Below are 15,364 nucleotides of genomic sequence, written 5' to 3'. Positions count from 1 at the left end.
GACAGACTCGTTAGCCAAAGCACCTTTAAGCGGACCACTCTTACCTATTTTACCTGATTTTACCTATGTAACAGCACTCAGATATAGAAATGCTTGTTTGCACAAAGAAAGAAAAATTATCATTGGATAAAGCAGAGACTTCGTACATCTAAAATTTTGCTGGAACAAACAGCGGTGTGTATCTCGGCAGTTAGAAATTACAATCACCAGATTACGATGCAGTATTCCGCATCTGAATTACCACCTACATAAAGCTGGACTAACAGCATCTCCATTGTGTCTCTTTTGCAAGGACTCAGGATCAATAGATCATTTCTTTTTATCCTGTAAACGTTATGCTTATCAAAGGAAAAGATACCTTGTCGCGACAAGTGAGAAGCTAGGTTGAAAAATAAACGGGGAACTAATTTTATCCTTCGGAGGCATTACAATAGGTTATAGCCACAGGGAGGTTTTCTCTGCTGTGTGCGAGTACATTATGGCAACAAAAAGATTATCCTGTTAGTCTATTGTTATTATTTACGGCTACGGGACTACCTGAATGCCTTACTTAGCACACTTGATGATCCGGCCGCCCGGTTCTTGGCCGATCCCACTTTTTGGGCGAGTGCCAGCAAAGCTGAAGGTTCATCATTATCATCATAATCATAATAAAGAACTGAGACAGTCAGAACTGAGATAGGAGCGTAGGCATAGCCAGCGAAAACAGCGACAATGTCCGGGCTGCGTGTCTCGTGCTTAGCACTGACTATGTGGTCACGGAGCTATGCATGACCCACTACATTCATTATAACATAGTTCCCCCTCGCTGAAGACGGCGCCAAGTACTTGGTGTTCTAAGATGTCGTGAGGACAAGTATTTCGTGATGCAGTTTGAGATGATCCACGTGTACGATTTCGCGGCCTCGGCGACGCAGGTCCGCATTGGGCGTGAGAGGTTCGATGACGTAGTTGACAGCGGAAGTTTGCTCTATGACGCGATAAAGCCCATGGTACCTGCTGACGAACTTTGTAGAGGTACCAGGAGCAGCAGTGGGAGCCACCCACAGCCAAACAAGAGAGTTGGGCGAAAACTGGTGGTGGGACCGTCCATCGTCGTGACGAAATTTATGTATGTAGCCCTTGTTCTTGTGTTGTAAGGGTGCGAGCTAATTGCCGACAGTCTTCCGCATACCGAGCGGCTTCGGAAGCGGCTGTGCTTCGGATGAGTCGGGTTGGTAGGGGAGAATGGTGTCGTATGGAGATGATGGCTCTCAACCATAGATTAAAAAGAAGGGAGAAAAGTGTGTAGTCGCTTGAGGTGCCGTGTTGTAAGCGCACGTAACGTAGGGAAGGATAAGACCCCAGTTGGTGTGGTCGGAGGCCTCATACATAGAACAATGTCGTCAAGAGTTCGGTTAAAACGTTCGGTCAAGCCGTTTGTTTGTGGGTGATATGCGGTAGTACAGTGGTGAATCACATGACATTCAGCAAGAAGTTTTTGAATAACGCCAAAAAGACGCGGCCTCGGTCGCTCAAAATTTTACGTGGAGCACCGTGACGCAGATCAAACTGTTGCAGGGGGAAAGACGCAACGTCACGTGCCGTCGTGGCTGGTAGGGCGGCCCTTTCTGCATCCCTCGTGAGATGGCCGATCGCTACAATAATACAGCGATTCCCAGCTGATGTATATGGCAGAGGACAATAATGGTCTATTCCAACCCGGTCGAATGGTCGCACATGGCATGGTAACGGTTGCATTGGTGCAGTAGGATGGCTATCACAGTGCTAGCGGCGTTGGAACTCTGTGCAAGATCGAATGTACTTTTTAACGAATGTGTACAAGCCGTGCCAATAAAACCGAAAACGTTGCCTGGCGTAGGTTTTAAACAAACCAGCGTGTGCACACTGTGGATCGGCATAGAAAGCAGCACATATGCTGGCACGGAGATGCCTGGGTATGACGGGTAGCCATTTGCGGCCGCCAGGATAATAGTTGCGGCGAATAAGTATTCCATCACGGATCGCGAAGTGTGAGGATTGTCGATGTAGCACTCGCGATGGCGGGTGGACGAGTGTTTACTATAGGTAATCCATCAGCGACGCAATTCACGAATCTTTGCGCTGCTCTGCAGCAATGTCGATGGGTCCTCATAGTGTAAGTAAGTTGTCTTGGATGGAGACACTCACAATATCAGTAGAAACAGGCGTACGCGAAAGAGCATCGGCATCGGCATGCTTTTGGCCTAAGCGATAAATGAAACGGATGTTCTACTCTTGGAGCCGTAAAGCCCGTCGTGCCAAGCGTCTGGAGGGATCGTTGAGGGAGGATACCCAGCAGAGCACGTAGTGATCGGTAACAACATCGAACGGGCGTCCGTACACATACGGCCGAAACTTTGTAATGGCTCAAATGATCGCTAGGCATTCTTTCTTAGTTACCGAATAATTTGCTTCTGTTCTTGTAAGAGTGCGGCTCGCGTATGCAACAACATATTCTTGCTAACCAGGTTTTTGTTGGTCAAGTACAGCGCCAAGACCAACACTGCTAGCATCCATCTGGATTTCTTTGGGAGCGCTGAATCGAAATGTCGCAGTATGGGTGGTGTTGTAGGCAGTTCCCGGAGCTTCGCAAAGGCACTGTCGCAGGCTGGAGACCAAGCAGATAGATTGCGGTCTCCCTGAAGTAGGTCTGTCAGAGGCGCCATGATCGAAAGAAAATCCCAGATGAAGAGGCGGAAGTATGCGCAAAGCCCAATGAAACTCCGCAGCTTTTTGAGAGACGTGGGCCTCGGGAACTCGCGAAGAGCCCGTAGCTTAGCGGGGTCAGGGAGAACGCCATCCTTCGACACGACGGGTTCGAAAGAGGGGTCAGCTTGCGTGCTTCAAAGTGACACTACTTCAAGTTTAGTTGGAGGCCAGCTGCAGAAAGGCAGTGTAGAACCTGTTCCAAGTGACGAAGGTGCGTGGGAAAATCAGGCGAGAATACCACCGCATATTCTAACTAGCACAAACACGTGTTCGATTTGAGGCCTCGTAGGATAGTGTCTATCATGCGCTCAAATGTTGCCGGCACATTGCATAGGCCGAATGGCATCACGTTAAATTCGTATAAGCCATCTGGTTAACAAAGGCAGTTTTTGGCCTATCATCCGGAATTATGGGCACTTGTCAATACCCAGAGTGTAGATCAAGGGAGGAAAGGAACTCTGTGCCTTGTAGAAAGTCGAGGGCGTCATCGATCCAAGGCAAAGGATAAACACCCTTTCATGTTATCTTGTTTAGACGACAATAATCTACGCAAAAGCGTTTCGTGCCATCCTTCTTGTTAACCAAAACAACCGGCGACGCCCAAGGACTGTTTGGTAGTTGAACGATACCGCGATTTAGCATGTCACCTACTTGTTCATTGATGACACAACTTTCAGTCGGTGAAACACGGTACGGCCACTGCCGTAGTGGTGGGTGATTACTTGTGTCGATCTGGTGGAATACAGTAGGTGTTCGACCTAAGGTAGCGCTGTGACTGTCAAAAGATGGCCGAAACTTGTCAAGGAGGCTTAAAAGCTCACGCCTCTGTTGTGGGTTTAGGCCATCGTGGATTACACGGTTGAAAATGTCGGCAGTAGAAGGGTCATTCACGGAACTAAAGGAGAGGGCGCTGACTTCTGATAATTCATCAGGAACGTCAAGTGTAGCGATAATTTCGAATGATTGGATTGAGCCGATAGATTCGCCCCGAAGCAGGGTAATCGTGAAAGAGAACGGCTTCCACACAGGTACGTTGGTCGCACCACCTTGAAGAGTAACGAGAGTGTTTGGGAGTGGCGATAGGTGGCGATGAACGAAAGAAGCGGAAGGCGTGAAGATTGCGATGCGTCGACGACGGCGGAACACAACAAAGGTGCGAAGAAGTAGCATGCGGAGGGATCTGAGTGTCGTCCCTAATGACCAACTTCGCGTGGGAAGAGCGATCGTCCGCAGGTGAAGCATCCCCAAGCGGACAAAAGCCGACTTCGGCACGGGTGCAATCAATGATGGCTTAGTGATGGGAGAGAAAATCTCAGCCTAAAACGATGTCGTGAGAACAGTGCGGGAGTACTACGAACTGTACTGTGTAGGGCACTCCTTGAATTACAAGTCTGGCGGTACACGCCGCACAGGCTGCAGAGGCTGTGCAGTGGCAGTATGAAGAAACGAACCCAAATAAGGCATTGTCACTTTTGGAACTGCACGGCAAACTTTTTCGGCAATGACAGAAATGGCAGCACCAGTATAAATATGGGCAAGTACAGGTACACCTTCAAGGACGGCATTATTTACATTCGGCGGCGAACAAAAAGGGCTTGTGCTTTGCGACGAGGATGCAGTTCTTGCCTCGGGAACTGCGTCATTTAGGTTTTCGCGTCGATTGTAGAGGCGCGTCGGCACATCGCGGAGGGCGAGCGATAACGTGAAGAAGGAGATCGGCGATCAGAAGGTGCTCGGTGGCGCTGTCGATGAGGGTGCAATTCGGGGTCTGGAGTGCAGGAAAACGTGTGGTTATACTCATATGGACGCGGGTTTTCTCGTTAATTGAGCGGGCGATGGTGGCACAGACGTGAGGCGTGTCCGGGCAGACCACACGAAAAGCAGATCAGTCGGTTGTTGGGAGTGCGCCGTGCATTAGGGACCCGGTGAACAGGAGTTCGTGGTAGCTCGGCGGCATAAACAGCAGCAGGCAGTAGAGGCGGCCCTCAGAAAGTCTGTGGTCATGGTCGTGCTGCTGCTTCGGCATACGTCAACGGTGCATTGATTGGCGGCACCAGTTGCGGGGGAAGGGCTCAGACACTTGGTCTTATATAATAGTCCGTAGTGTAGGGCTAAATGATGCACTGCACTCCGGTAGGCCGGAGATGAGCGACAGTTGGCAGGCCACTTCCTCGTGCACAAAATCTTTTATCTGCGAGAGGAGGATGGGATCTTACGAGTGAGTAAAGACGGACATCGATTCCTGATGTAGGACAGCACGGCGGGTGACGAGACGTAGCCGGCGGAGCTCGTCGCAGCTTTGGCTGAGCTCGGTAACTTGAGCGAGAGTAGCCGGGCTATTTGAAATGAGCATCTGGAATGCGTCCTCGTCGATACCCTTAAAAATATGCTTGATGCGGTCTACCTCTGTCATGCCCTTATCGACGCGTTTGCACAAGTCAATGACGTCTTGTATATTAGTGTTAAAATTTCCACCAGGCAGTTCGAATCTTGATTGAGTGCGCTGCTACGCACAAAGTTTGCGGACAGCAGGACGACCGAAGACTTCGCTGAACATTGTCTTGAATGCTGTCCAGGTTGGGACGTTGGTTTCATGGTTCCGAAGCCACAAGTGGTCAATGCCACTGAGGTAATTGCCGACGGTGGCCAGATCCCTGGCTTCGTCCTATTTGTCCAAGACACTCACGAGTTCGTAGGTACCAAGCCAGTGGTCGAAGTCGTGATGGTCAGTGCCGCTGATTATGGAACGGTCCCACTGATGGACCGCACCTAAGCACACGATGGCCTGGGGAGGCATAGACGGAGGGCTTGTGGCAGATTAGGTGGTCACACTGGCAGGTCGAGTCCGGCTTCGAAACTCCAGGATTGTGAGGAGACGCAGCAAAATCCATCAAGTATAATAAAAAACTGAGACAGTCAGAACTGTTATTTCAGACGAGGTAGGTGCGTAGGCCTAGCCAGCGAAAACAGCAAAAACGTCTGGGCCGAGCGTATCGTGCTCAGCACTGAGTATGTGTTTCTCGAGCTATGCATCACCCACTCCAGAGAAAACACGAAGAGAAAAAAAAACACAAGAAGAAAGGGTCTACCATCACCAAATGTTGTTCAGCAACGACATATCACAATCGAAAGACACTATAGGTGGAGAACTGATAAAATTTCAATATTTTTTTATGAAAAAGGTTTCCGCAATCTCGCTGGTGTTCGTGTCATGATGGGCGTGCGAAGCATTTTCACGCCAAAAGAAAAAAACACTGGCATCGCCCTAAAGCGGAATGCTCAGCTGCCGTACAGAGCAGCTTGGTCAGAATACCGCTCAAACTGGACATCTCTTTCTGATTGTGCGTGGGTGCAATTACGAACACCGAGGGAATCAAAGGATAACTATACGGCAGAAGAATCTGCTGTAGTGATCTCACCACACTTTTCTACGTTAAAGTGAGCGCACGTCAAGTAAAATGGGTTGTCTTTAGCTCAAGGCACTCTGTTTTTATGAGGCCGTGGACTCTTTATTGTTAGCATAAAGGCATGTGAAATATAGCATGTGGTAAAAGTGCGTCACGTAAGTCACCGCTGAGAGTCACTCCTAACTTTCCGCATTGTTTAGAGCTAGATGCACACAACGATATGTTTTCAGTTCATACCGCGTCGTCGGTGCAGTGCGGGCTTGTAAGGGCTTGTCCCTCTTAAAATCTCGTGCAAGGTTGCCGGCCTGGGCTCGGGCCACCCTTGTATTATGTGCGGTGTGGCATTGCCGTCCTACTACTGTAGGAGCCCATGGGAATACTTGCATGTTGTGATGCATATCGGAACAGGGGTGGCGTCGCCGCGTTAGGAGGCAAATCTTCTGATGAGAAAGTGATGTGTTAACTGCAGTGACAAGTTGAAGCAACTGCGCCTGCTGGATGCATTGTAAGCCTTAAATAGTGTCATCACTTTGCAGGTCACCAATATGAAGATTTGTGACACACAAATCAGGTACGGCAAATCATGATGTAAGAAGAAAGAAACGTAAACATAAGCACTGTGAACCTGCTCCCACCAACACGGAACACATAGATAGATAGATAGATAGATAGATAGATAGATAGATAGATAGATACGCAAAAAGTCACTGAATTTCTCCAATAAATGCTTCGCATTTAAATTCAGGGCAGGCGTGTCATGTAACAAAGTGACTCATGCCACACTCATGATGCGCACGCGGCCGTTTAGCTAGCTTCGCATGTTCCAAATTAAGTATTACGGGACTTGAATGTATGACGAAGGTATGTGATTGGTGAACGCGTGATCATCTTGAGATGCATGTCATGTAGTAACTTGATTACATGCCACGCTCATGATGCGCTCGTTGCCATTTCGCTAGCTTCACATATACGAAATTCGGTATTACGGGACGTGAATAGACGACGAAAGTAAATGACACGTGCAAACATGATAATCATTCGATGCGTGTCATGTCACAGCATAACAACATGCTACGCTTGTTATGCACTTGCGGTCATTTCGCAAGCTTCACATGTGGCGAATTTGGTATTACGTGACGCGAACTTACGACATAGGTGACACGTCGAAACATGATAATCATGACATGCGTGTCCTGTAAAGCTTGGCTACATTCTACGCTCGTGGCACGCTCGCGGCTGTTTTGCTAGCTCAACATATGCCAAATTCGGTATTACGTCACGTGAATGAACGACGAAGGCATGTGACTGGTGCAAACATGATAATCATAACATGCTTTTCTTTTAAGACCAAGACTACATGGCACGCCTAATGCACCAATACACTTTGATGGGACCCGGCGCGCGTGAGCATTGGCGTTCATTTGGTCGCGTTACGCCGGCGATGCCACGCCAGGCACCAATGAGTTGCATTGGCCATGCTTTGACGGATGCGCATTTGGACGCGCCTAGCGTCCTTCCGTCATGAAGAGAAGCAGACGCGGTAACGGTTGCTGCAGTCAGTCAGTCAGTCAGTCAGTCAGTCAATGAACTTTATTTACAAATTGTCCTGAGGAGCCGATTCCCCTCAAGAGGGAGGGTCGGCTGCGGGCCGCACCAACGTGGGGACAGGAAGAGCGAGCCCCTCCGCCAAATTGCGGGCCCTCTGGACAGCCCGTATTGGGACCTCTCGGTCCGAGCTGGTAATTGCCGTTCTCCAGGCAGCTTCTGTGCTGAGAGGCTCGCCATCGCGCAGCGCCGCGCATTGCCAGAACATGTGGGGTAACGTGCAACGTCTCTCTTCACAATGAGGGCATTGCGGCTCTATGCTGTCGATAAACTTGCTGTACACTAAAGGCGACGGGTAAGTACCCGTTTGCAGCATTCTTAAAGTGACTGACTGGGCCTTAGAGAGTTGCGGGTGCGGGAGCGGAAACCTACGCCTGGCCAATTGATAATTTTTGCAAATTTCGTTAAAGGTGAGGAGCGAATCAAGCTGCCGGATGCCTTCCCCAAAATTAGATGCCGATTGCCCGTCACGGTGGGACAGTTCGCGTGCTCGGGCATGGGCAAGCTCATTGGCATTGGGGATAACAGCGTTGACATCCTTGCCCATGTGGGCAGGAAACCAAGTGATGTGGCCTTCGATTTCCGTGCAATGTGGTCTTTTGGTAAGAAGATGGGCCGCCTGCTCACAGACTGATCCGGTCATGAACGCTCGTGCAGCAGCTCGAGAATCAGTGAAAATGCGCGTGCGCATGGGAATCGCCACGTCCATTGCTATAGCAGCCTGCTCTGCCCTAGCCGGCATGGTATCTCGAAGAGATGCTGCTGTGAGGATTTTACCGTGAAGGTCAGTGACCACAGCCACGAAATTGTATGTGCCGGGATACTGTGCTGCGTCAACGAACGCCACAAGTTCAGGGGTGGCAGCGGCGGAACTGAGGAGTGACCTAGCCCTAGCGGCCCGGCGGCCGACATTGTAGAGAGGGTGAACATTTCTAGGAATTTGTGAGACCATAATCTGCTCCCTCAATTTGGGTGGAAGCTGTATCTTTTTGTCTGCTACCATAGTTGGTTCGCAGCCCAGAAACTCCAGGATGCGTCTCCCAGCTTTGGAAGAGGACAGTCGTGCAGCTTATGCTGTTTGTTGCGCTTCTGCAATCTCACTAAATGTATTATGCATACCAAGAGCCTTGAGCTTTTCCTCATTTGTGTTGTTTGGAAGGCCCAAGACCCTCTTAATGCGCTTTCAAATAATCGCATCCAGTTTCCCTTGTTCTTTCCTTTCCCATCTATGCGCTGCGGCAATGTAATTATTGTGACTCATAAGAAAGGCATGGAAAAGCCTCATGAGGTTGGCCTCACAAAGCCCTCCACGCCTGTTAGACACACGAAGTATAAGCTTGACCATGCTCTCCGCCTTTGCCGCAATACGAGTCAGAGTATGAGAGTTACTTCCGTGCTCCTCCAGGAACATGCCTAATATCCGAATTTTATCGACTTGGGGGATGGCCTGCCCTGACCGTGTGTGAATTTCGATCCTGATCTCTTCCGGCGGAAATGGAATAGTGGTGAACTTGCGTTTCTCCGGCTGTGTGTACAGGAGGAGCTCCGACTTGGCGGCCGACAAGTGCAGCCCCGTGCTATCCAAAAACTCCTCCGTGCACCTGAGGGCCTGCTGGAGGGACTCCTCAACGTCTCCGTCCCTACCCCCAGTGCACCATATAGTAATATCGTCCGCATACAGCGCATGTCCGATGCGGTCGATACGAGAGAGTTCGAGCGAGAGTTTCCTCATCGCGATATTAAAAATTAGCGGCGAAATGACCGATCCTTGAGGGGTTCTACTAGGTCCAAGGTGAAATTCCTTGGAGCAGAGGTCCCCGAGCCGAATGGTGGCAACGCGATCCCTGAGAAAAGAGCGGACGAACCCGTAAAAGCGGGCCCCCAATCCCAACTCAGAGATCGAATCCAGTATGTGAGGATGTGAGATATTATTGAAAGCTTTCTCCAGATCGAGTGCAAGAATCCCTCGGACATCTCTGGTATCTATGTCGAGAATTTGATGTTTAATAATTTTCAAAACGTCCTGCGTAGAGAGCGCGGAACGAAAGCCAATGAGATTGAAAGGGAAGAGCTCGTTTTGTTCAATGTGATGGGAGATTCGGTTAAGGAATGCATGTTCCGCGACCTTACCCACGCAAGACGTGAGCGAGATCGGTCGGAGCGTGCCGAGCCCGAGAGGTTTACCAGGCTTGGGAATGAGGACGACAGAGGCCGTTCGCCACTCCTTCGGCACCTGCCCCGACTCCAAAACCCGGTTGACCTCGTCAGTTAGTAGCTCAATTGATCTATCGTCCAGATTTTTAAGTAGCCTGTTAGTGATACCATCCGGCCCGGGAGCTGATTTTCCATTGAGATCAAAAAGGACCGCCCTGATCTCTGCCGTGTTGAAAGGGGAGTCCAGCTCCGCATCCTCCAGACCAGAGAAATCCGGGTAGTCTGCATCCGTGGTAGCCCCCATGGGGAGGTACCTATCCGCCAGCTGTTGTAAGATTTGATCATTGGAGAGCCCAGCAGACCTCTCCTTGTGAATGAGCCGATCAACAGTGTGTTTTTGATTAGCTTTAGTTTGCTTATCTCCCAGGAGGTGCTTGAGAATGTTCCACTTCGCCCCTGACCGCATCTGCTCATCGACAGCGTTACAGACCCCATCCCATTGTTGTCTGGCCAGGGTTTGGCTGTACGATTCAATCTCCTGTTTGAGCAGAGCAATTTTCTTTCTGAGCCGCCTGTTGAGTCGCTGCGTACGCCATCTGTTTAGTAAGGAGTTTTTGGCTTCAAGGAGCCTCGCCAGGCGGCTGTCCATGCGTTCCGTTTTAAGATCCGTCTCCACCACCTTAGTGGCAGCTTTAACATTTGCCTTAAGACGCTCAAGTAGCTGGCCAAGGTCATCGTACTCTTTTCCATCGCTTTGTCTGAGTTCCCGAAAGGCATCCCAATCAACAATTTTGAAAACCCGCGGCGGCGGTGCTTTAACATCGAGGAAGATAGACGCGATGAAATGGTCGCTCCCCAAGTTCAGAACCTCACATCTGACATCATTCACGGCGGCAGAACTCGCCGCCATTCATGCCGCTCCAGAGTTCCTAGTTGAAGAACCACAACAAACATGGTCAATATTTTCCGACTCCAAAGCAGCTCTCCAGGGCATTGCCTCACCATATCATCATAGGCCAAACGAACAGCTAATTGCTAAAATACGACTGCTTCATCACCGGGCTGTAGAGAAACAACATGACATAGCGTATCAATGGATACCAGGCCACTGCAGCATTAATGGAAACGACCGTGCAGATGAAGCAGCCCGAACTGCTCATGGTGATGCCCTTGTGTAGCTATACCATTATCAAGAACAGACGCCGCTGTAAGGCTTCGATCACTTGCACGAGAACTGACACTCGCTCAGTGGAATTCACCGGCATTCACCAACGTCCGCCTTCATAACTTGGACCCACACCTACAGCTTCGTCTTTTATCAGGAATAACCAGAGCAGAGGAGACACTTTAGTGCCGTCTGTGGATTGGGATGGCCTTTACGAATGCTTATTCATTTCGAATCGAAATGGCTAGCAGCTCAACCTATGACAACTGTGGCTGCGCAGACACTTTCTCCCATCTTCTCTGCGAGTGCCCTCGCGTCGGCGTGCCAAGAAAAGAACTGTCGAAAGCTTTAGATAGAATAGACGATCGCCAGTTGTCGGAAGAAAGAGTATTAGGACTCCGGCCGAGACCGTCCTCTGCAGCAAGGCATAGAGAGCGTTGTTGCGCTTTTTGCGGGCAAGTGGTCTTAAGAGACAGACTGTAAACAGCGTCGTGGATCGTCTGATGACCTTCTCTCTCCTTTTTTTACAACGTCTCTTTTCTCTCATCCTTTATCCCCCTTACCCCCTTCGCCAATACAGGGTAGCCAGCCGGTCTGAGAACTGGCTAACCTCCCTGTCCTTCCTCATTTATTCCTCCTCCTCCTTAACGATTTGTGGGTTGGTGTTGTTCCACGATGATTCGTTGTGCCACCTGTGCTTATGTTGAAGCCGGCGATCATCTTTCGTGTTTAGTAAGACATTTAGGCTTTCACATTAATTGACTATGGTAGGACTAACAAGCTATTAATATTTTTGGCTCTAAATGTCAGGCTTCATACAAAAGTTGGTTCTGATATTTCTTGTGCCTAATAAGAATGCCCGAGCCCTCCAGTCGTTTATTTCGGTCCTGTAGCTCTCTTTACTTTCTTCTGGTGGGGCGACGAATTTCAAGCTGGTGCAAGAAATTTATGTACATAATCTCAAACACTAAAAAATGGTGCACTATTATGTTTATAACGCTTATTTCATGTAAAAGTGATAATATTCTGAACCTATAAAAACAGGCGGTTATACTTATCTATCAAAAATATTGTGCACACTTCACACGTGGCATGAGTGTAAATTACCAACAAATTCTTTTTCTAAAATTAAAGCTCACAGAGGTTTGTCAACGTTTTGCTCATATTCATTGGAAGGGTTTTAAATATAATATGAAAAAAAACTTTAGCACGGTTGGTCACATACTTTTTCAGAACGATGAAATCAAGTTAACAAAACTTTCAAAAAAGCTTGGCGAAAGAAACCTTAACGTTTAAAAAAACGCGAGAACGGGGCCACAATGCACCGCAATTTTACACGAACAATTTATTTTTCTTAATAAGCTTTGTGATCAAGAAGCCTGAAAGTAATAGGAAATGAATATATTCGACTAAATAGGAAATATTAGGATAATAAATGCGTACGTGCAGAAACAATGGAATGAAACAGCCTGCGTATCTGCTTGAAAGCGTGGTCTCTGTTGCCATATTGAAGCGCTTGCTACCCTCCTCCACACTCGTAATTACAAGATTTTGCTCCTCAAATTGCGTAATACTTGAAATGCAAAAGATTTACTAGCGAACTTAAGCGAGTTCGACCGCATCTATCTATCTATCTATCTATCTATCTATCTATCTATCTATCTATCTATCTATCTATCTATCTATCTATCTATCTATCTATCTATCTATCTATCTATCTAGCCGCTTACGTTTGCGGTCTCTCGTGGTCACCCCGTTACCTTGACGTGAACCAAATTTAGTATGGGAGGGTAAGATGGTTTGACAAATATGACACGCTGTCAGGTCAAGACATGAATATTGTCACAATCCTGTCACGTATGTTGTCCAACACTTCCCGCTAGACTGTGGCACATGCCCGCGGGCGGATATGTGCCGCTGGTATGCGGGTATGTGCCACAGGGGACTGACGCTTAGTATCTACCCAGGAACGACGAGAACGTACATGGGCAATATTAACACCCGAGCGTTAACAAATACCCAAGATTGGTAGCGTCAACCAAATGAAAGCCAACAATAAATGTCAGGGTGCCAGCAGGAATCAAACCCAAGCATTTTCCGTGGCAATGAAACATTTTACCCCAAAGCTACGCCAGGTGTCCGAACAATGTTTCAAATAGGCGCTAATCTTCGTGAAACATCAATAGTGGCAGCAGTGCTGCGTACTCAATTTTATAAACATTTCATATGTACTCCTTTGATACAGCTGTCTCATCAGGTTAACGTACATTGTGGTTAATAACCATGCAATGAGGTTAATTTATGCAGCAGTGTCCGAAGCCAGCATCTTCACGAGCATCCGCAGTTCTTATCAGCTTCTGGTGTTGCTAATGCGCACGTTCCACTTGGCATCGTTGTGGAAGTGCAAGCAACTGGTCATATAAACATCCGCAACTATGCAACATATGTGTGTGCGTGAAACATTTGTACATACATTTAGCATCATTTTATGAAGCGTTGCTCAATAAAAAAATTGTAACGAGGTCAAGTTCCATCCACATGCTTCGCATAACGTGAATTCCAATTACGTGGGATCTGCCGAATTTTTTAAGTAAGGAAATAAAATATCGCTTTTTTAGGTAAACCTGCCCTACTGTTCCCCTTAAAAGAAAAAAAAATATCACATTGTATTGTAGAATGCAAACGAAAAACAGAAATTCTGTTGAAATTGTTCATATCAGCACCATCTGTTTAGCGTTTTCGTTATCCCATGATATTTTTGTGCTCCCCGAAAAAAAGCTTCCTTAGTTGAGAACTGAGCTCATTGCTCATGCTTATTCTTCACCATGCGTGCAATCTTCCATCACCGCAACGCTGTGAATGAGAGCTGATAGAAAGAAGGGGAGGGATGCTCATGCAAAGAAGGCTTCGTTGCCCCTTTTGTGTCTAGCATCTTAATGGTGATCGATGTTCTGAAAATTCTGCCGGCGAAGGCGTAATTGTGTTCGCACTCGCCCTTCGTTAGAGTCTCGCGTTATATAATAGGTGCGCCGCACGGATCAGCCTAATTTGAAACCGTATCAAACAGGCTTCAAAGAAAGACGCTTCAAGTTTCTTATAATTTACTCACTTAAGGATATCGCTTAGTGGAAAAAGTGCTCGTTTCGCGCTGTATATCAGACGCCTTTGTTTGAGTTTGGTGAGTGCTCAGCCAGAAAAAAGAAGCCTTTCTAAACCAGAGTTTCAGCAATGAGACAGCAGTCATTCATCTTATCAAGCTCAAGATAAAACCAAAAGCTGCTACTTGTGTGCAGATGCTATGTAGCCACAGTGCTCGCCAATTAACAGAAGTGACGACAGTGATGACATAAGCAAGTCGGCTTCACTAAAAAGAAGTGTGGTACCCTTTTCGTAGGGATGTAGAGCATTAAAAAGAGATAGATAAAAAGAACAAGTATGAAAAAATTTGGCGCCGTGTCTGCATGTTAATCTGCAAATGTTGTCGAAAGACGGAAGTCCTGCGTAAGGAGAGAGGAGCAAACATGTATTTGATGAATTCTGAATGGTATTCTGGAGGCGCTGCGTTAGAGTACCTCAAGCGTGCAGCGGAGGCGAACGAGTGCATCAAGTCACGTAACACGTGAGACATGAGCGCCATCTGGCGTTTTCTTGGAAAACGTAGCCCGTCTCAGGGGTGGTAAGGTGTAGAACGCAAAGCGATGGACAGGTGCTACCACCCTGTTGTCTTAGCAAAGCTTTGAAAACACTCGCCTTTTCGTGCAAGTGTTGCATGGTCAGTGCAGCGTGATAAACGCTACCGTCATCAGAATTACTTATGTGTGCCTTTTCCAGTAAAATACGCACATGCAGAATATATACGTGTTGGTATGGTGTCTCAAATATGCGCAATAATCGCTTTTAATTGACAATCACACAAATATGAGCGCTGAATCTTGAGCAGCATTTGTGGGCGCTGCTGATGGAGTCGGCTGCTTGGGATATCGACTGGTGCCGTTTCTAGTACGGGTACTGTTAGGGGTGGACAAACAGACAATTGTACAGACAAACAGACAAACAGGCAGACCAAAACTTTCACGTCGAAGGTGCTCAAGAACGTCTATCGTCTTTAAAAACAGAATCGCACTCACGCACTCACTCACACGAGAATAACTGAGTAAAAAAAAAGCATGCGTACTGCAGAGGCAGTCAACGAAGCCTGTCGATTTCAATATAGTACACTAAGAACAAAATATTGGCCCCATATCTGCATTTTACACTGCAAATGTCGTCGAAAAACGATAGGCTTGAGTCTGAAGGGAAAGAC

Source organism: Rhipicephalus microplus, chromosome 2 (assembly GCF_043290135.1).
Source record: "Rhipicephalus microplus isolate Deutch F79 chromosome 2, USDA_Rmic, whole genome shotgun sequence".
NCBI lineage: Eukaryota > Metazoa > Arthropoda > Arachnida > Ixodida > Ixodidae > Rhipicephalus > Rhipicephalus microplus.
This window is presented reverse-complemented; position numbering follows the sequence as displayed.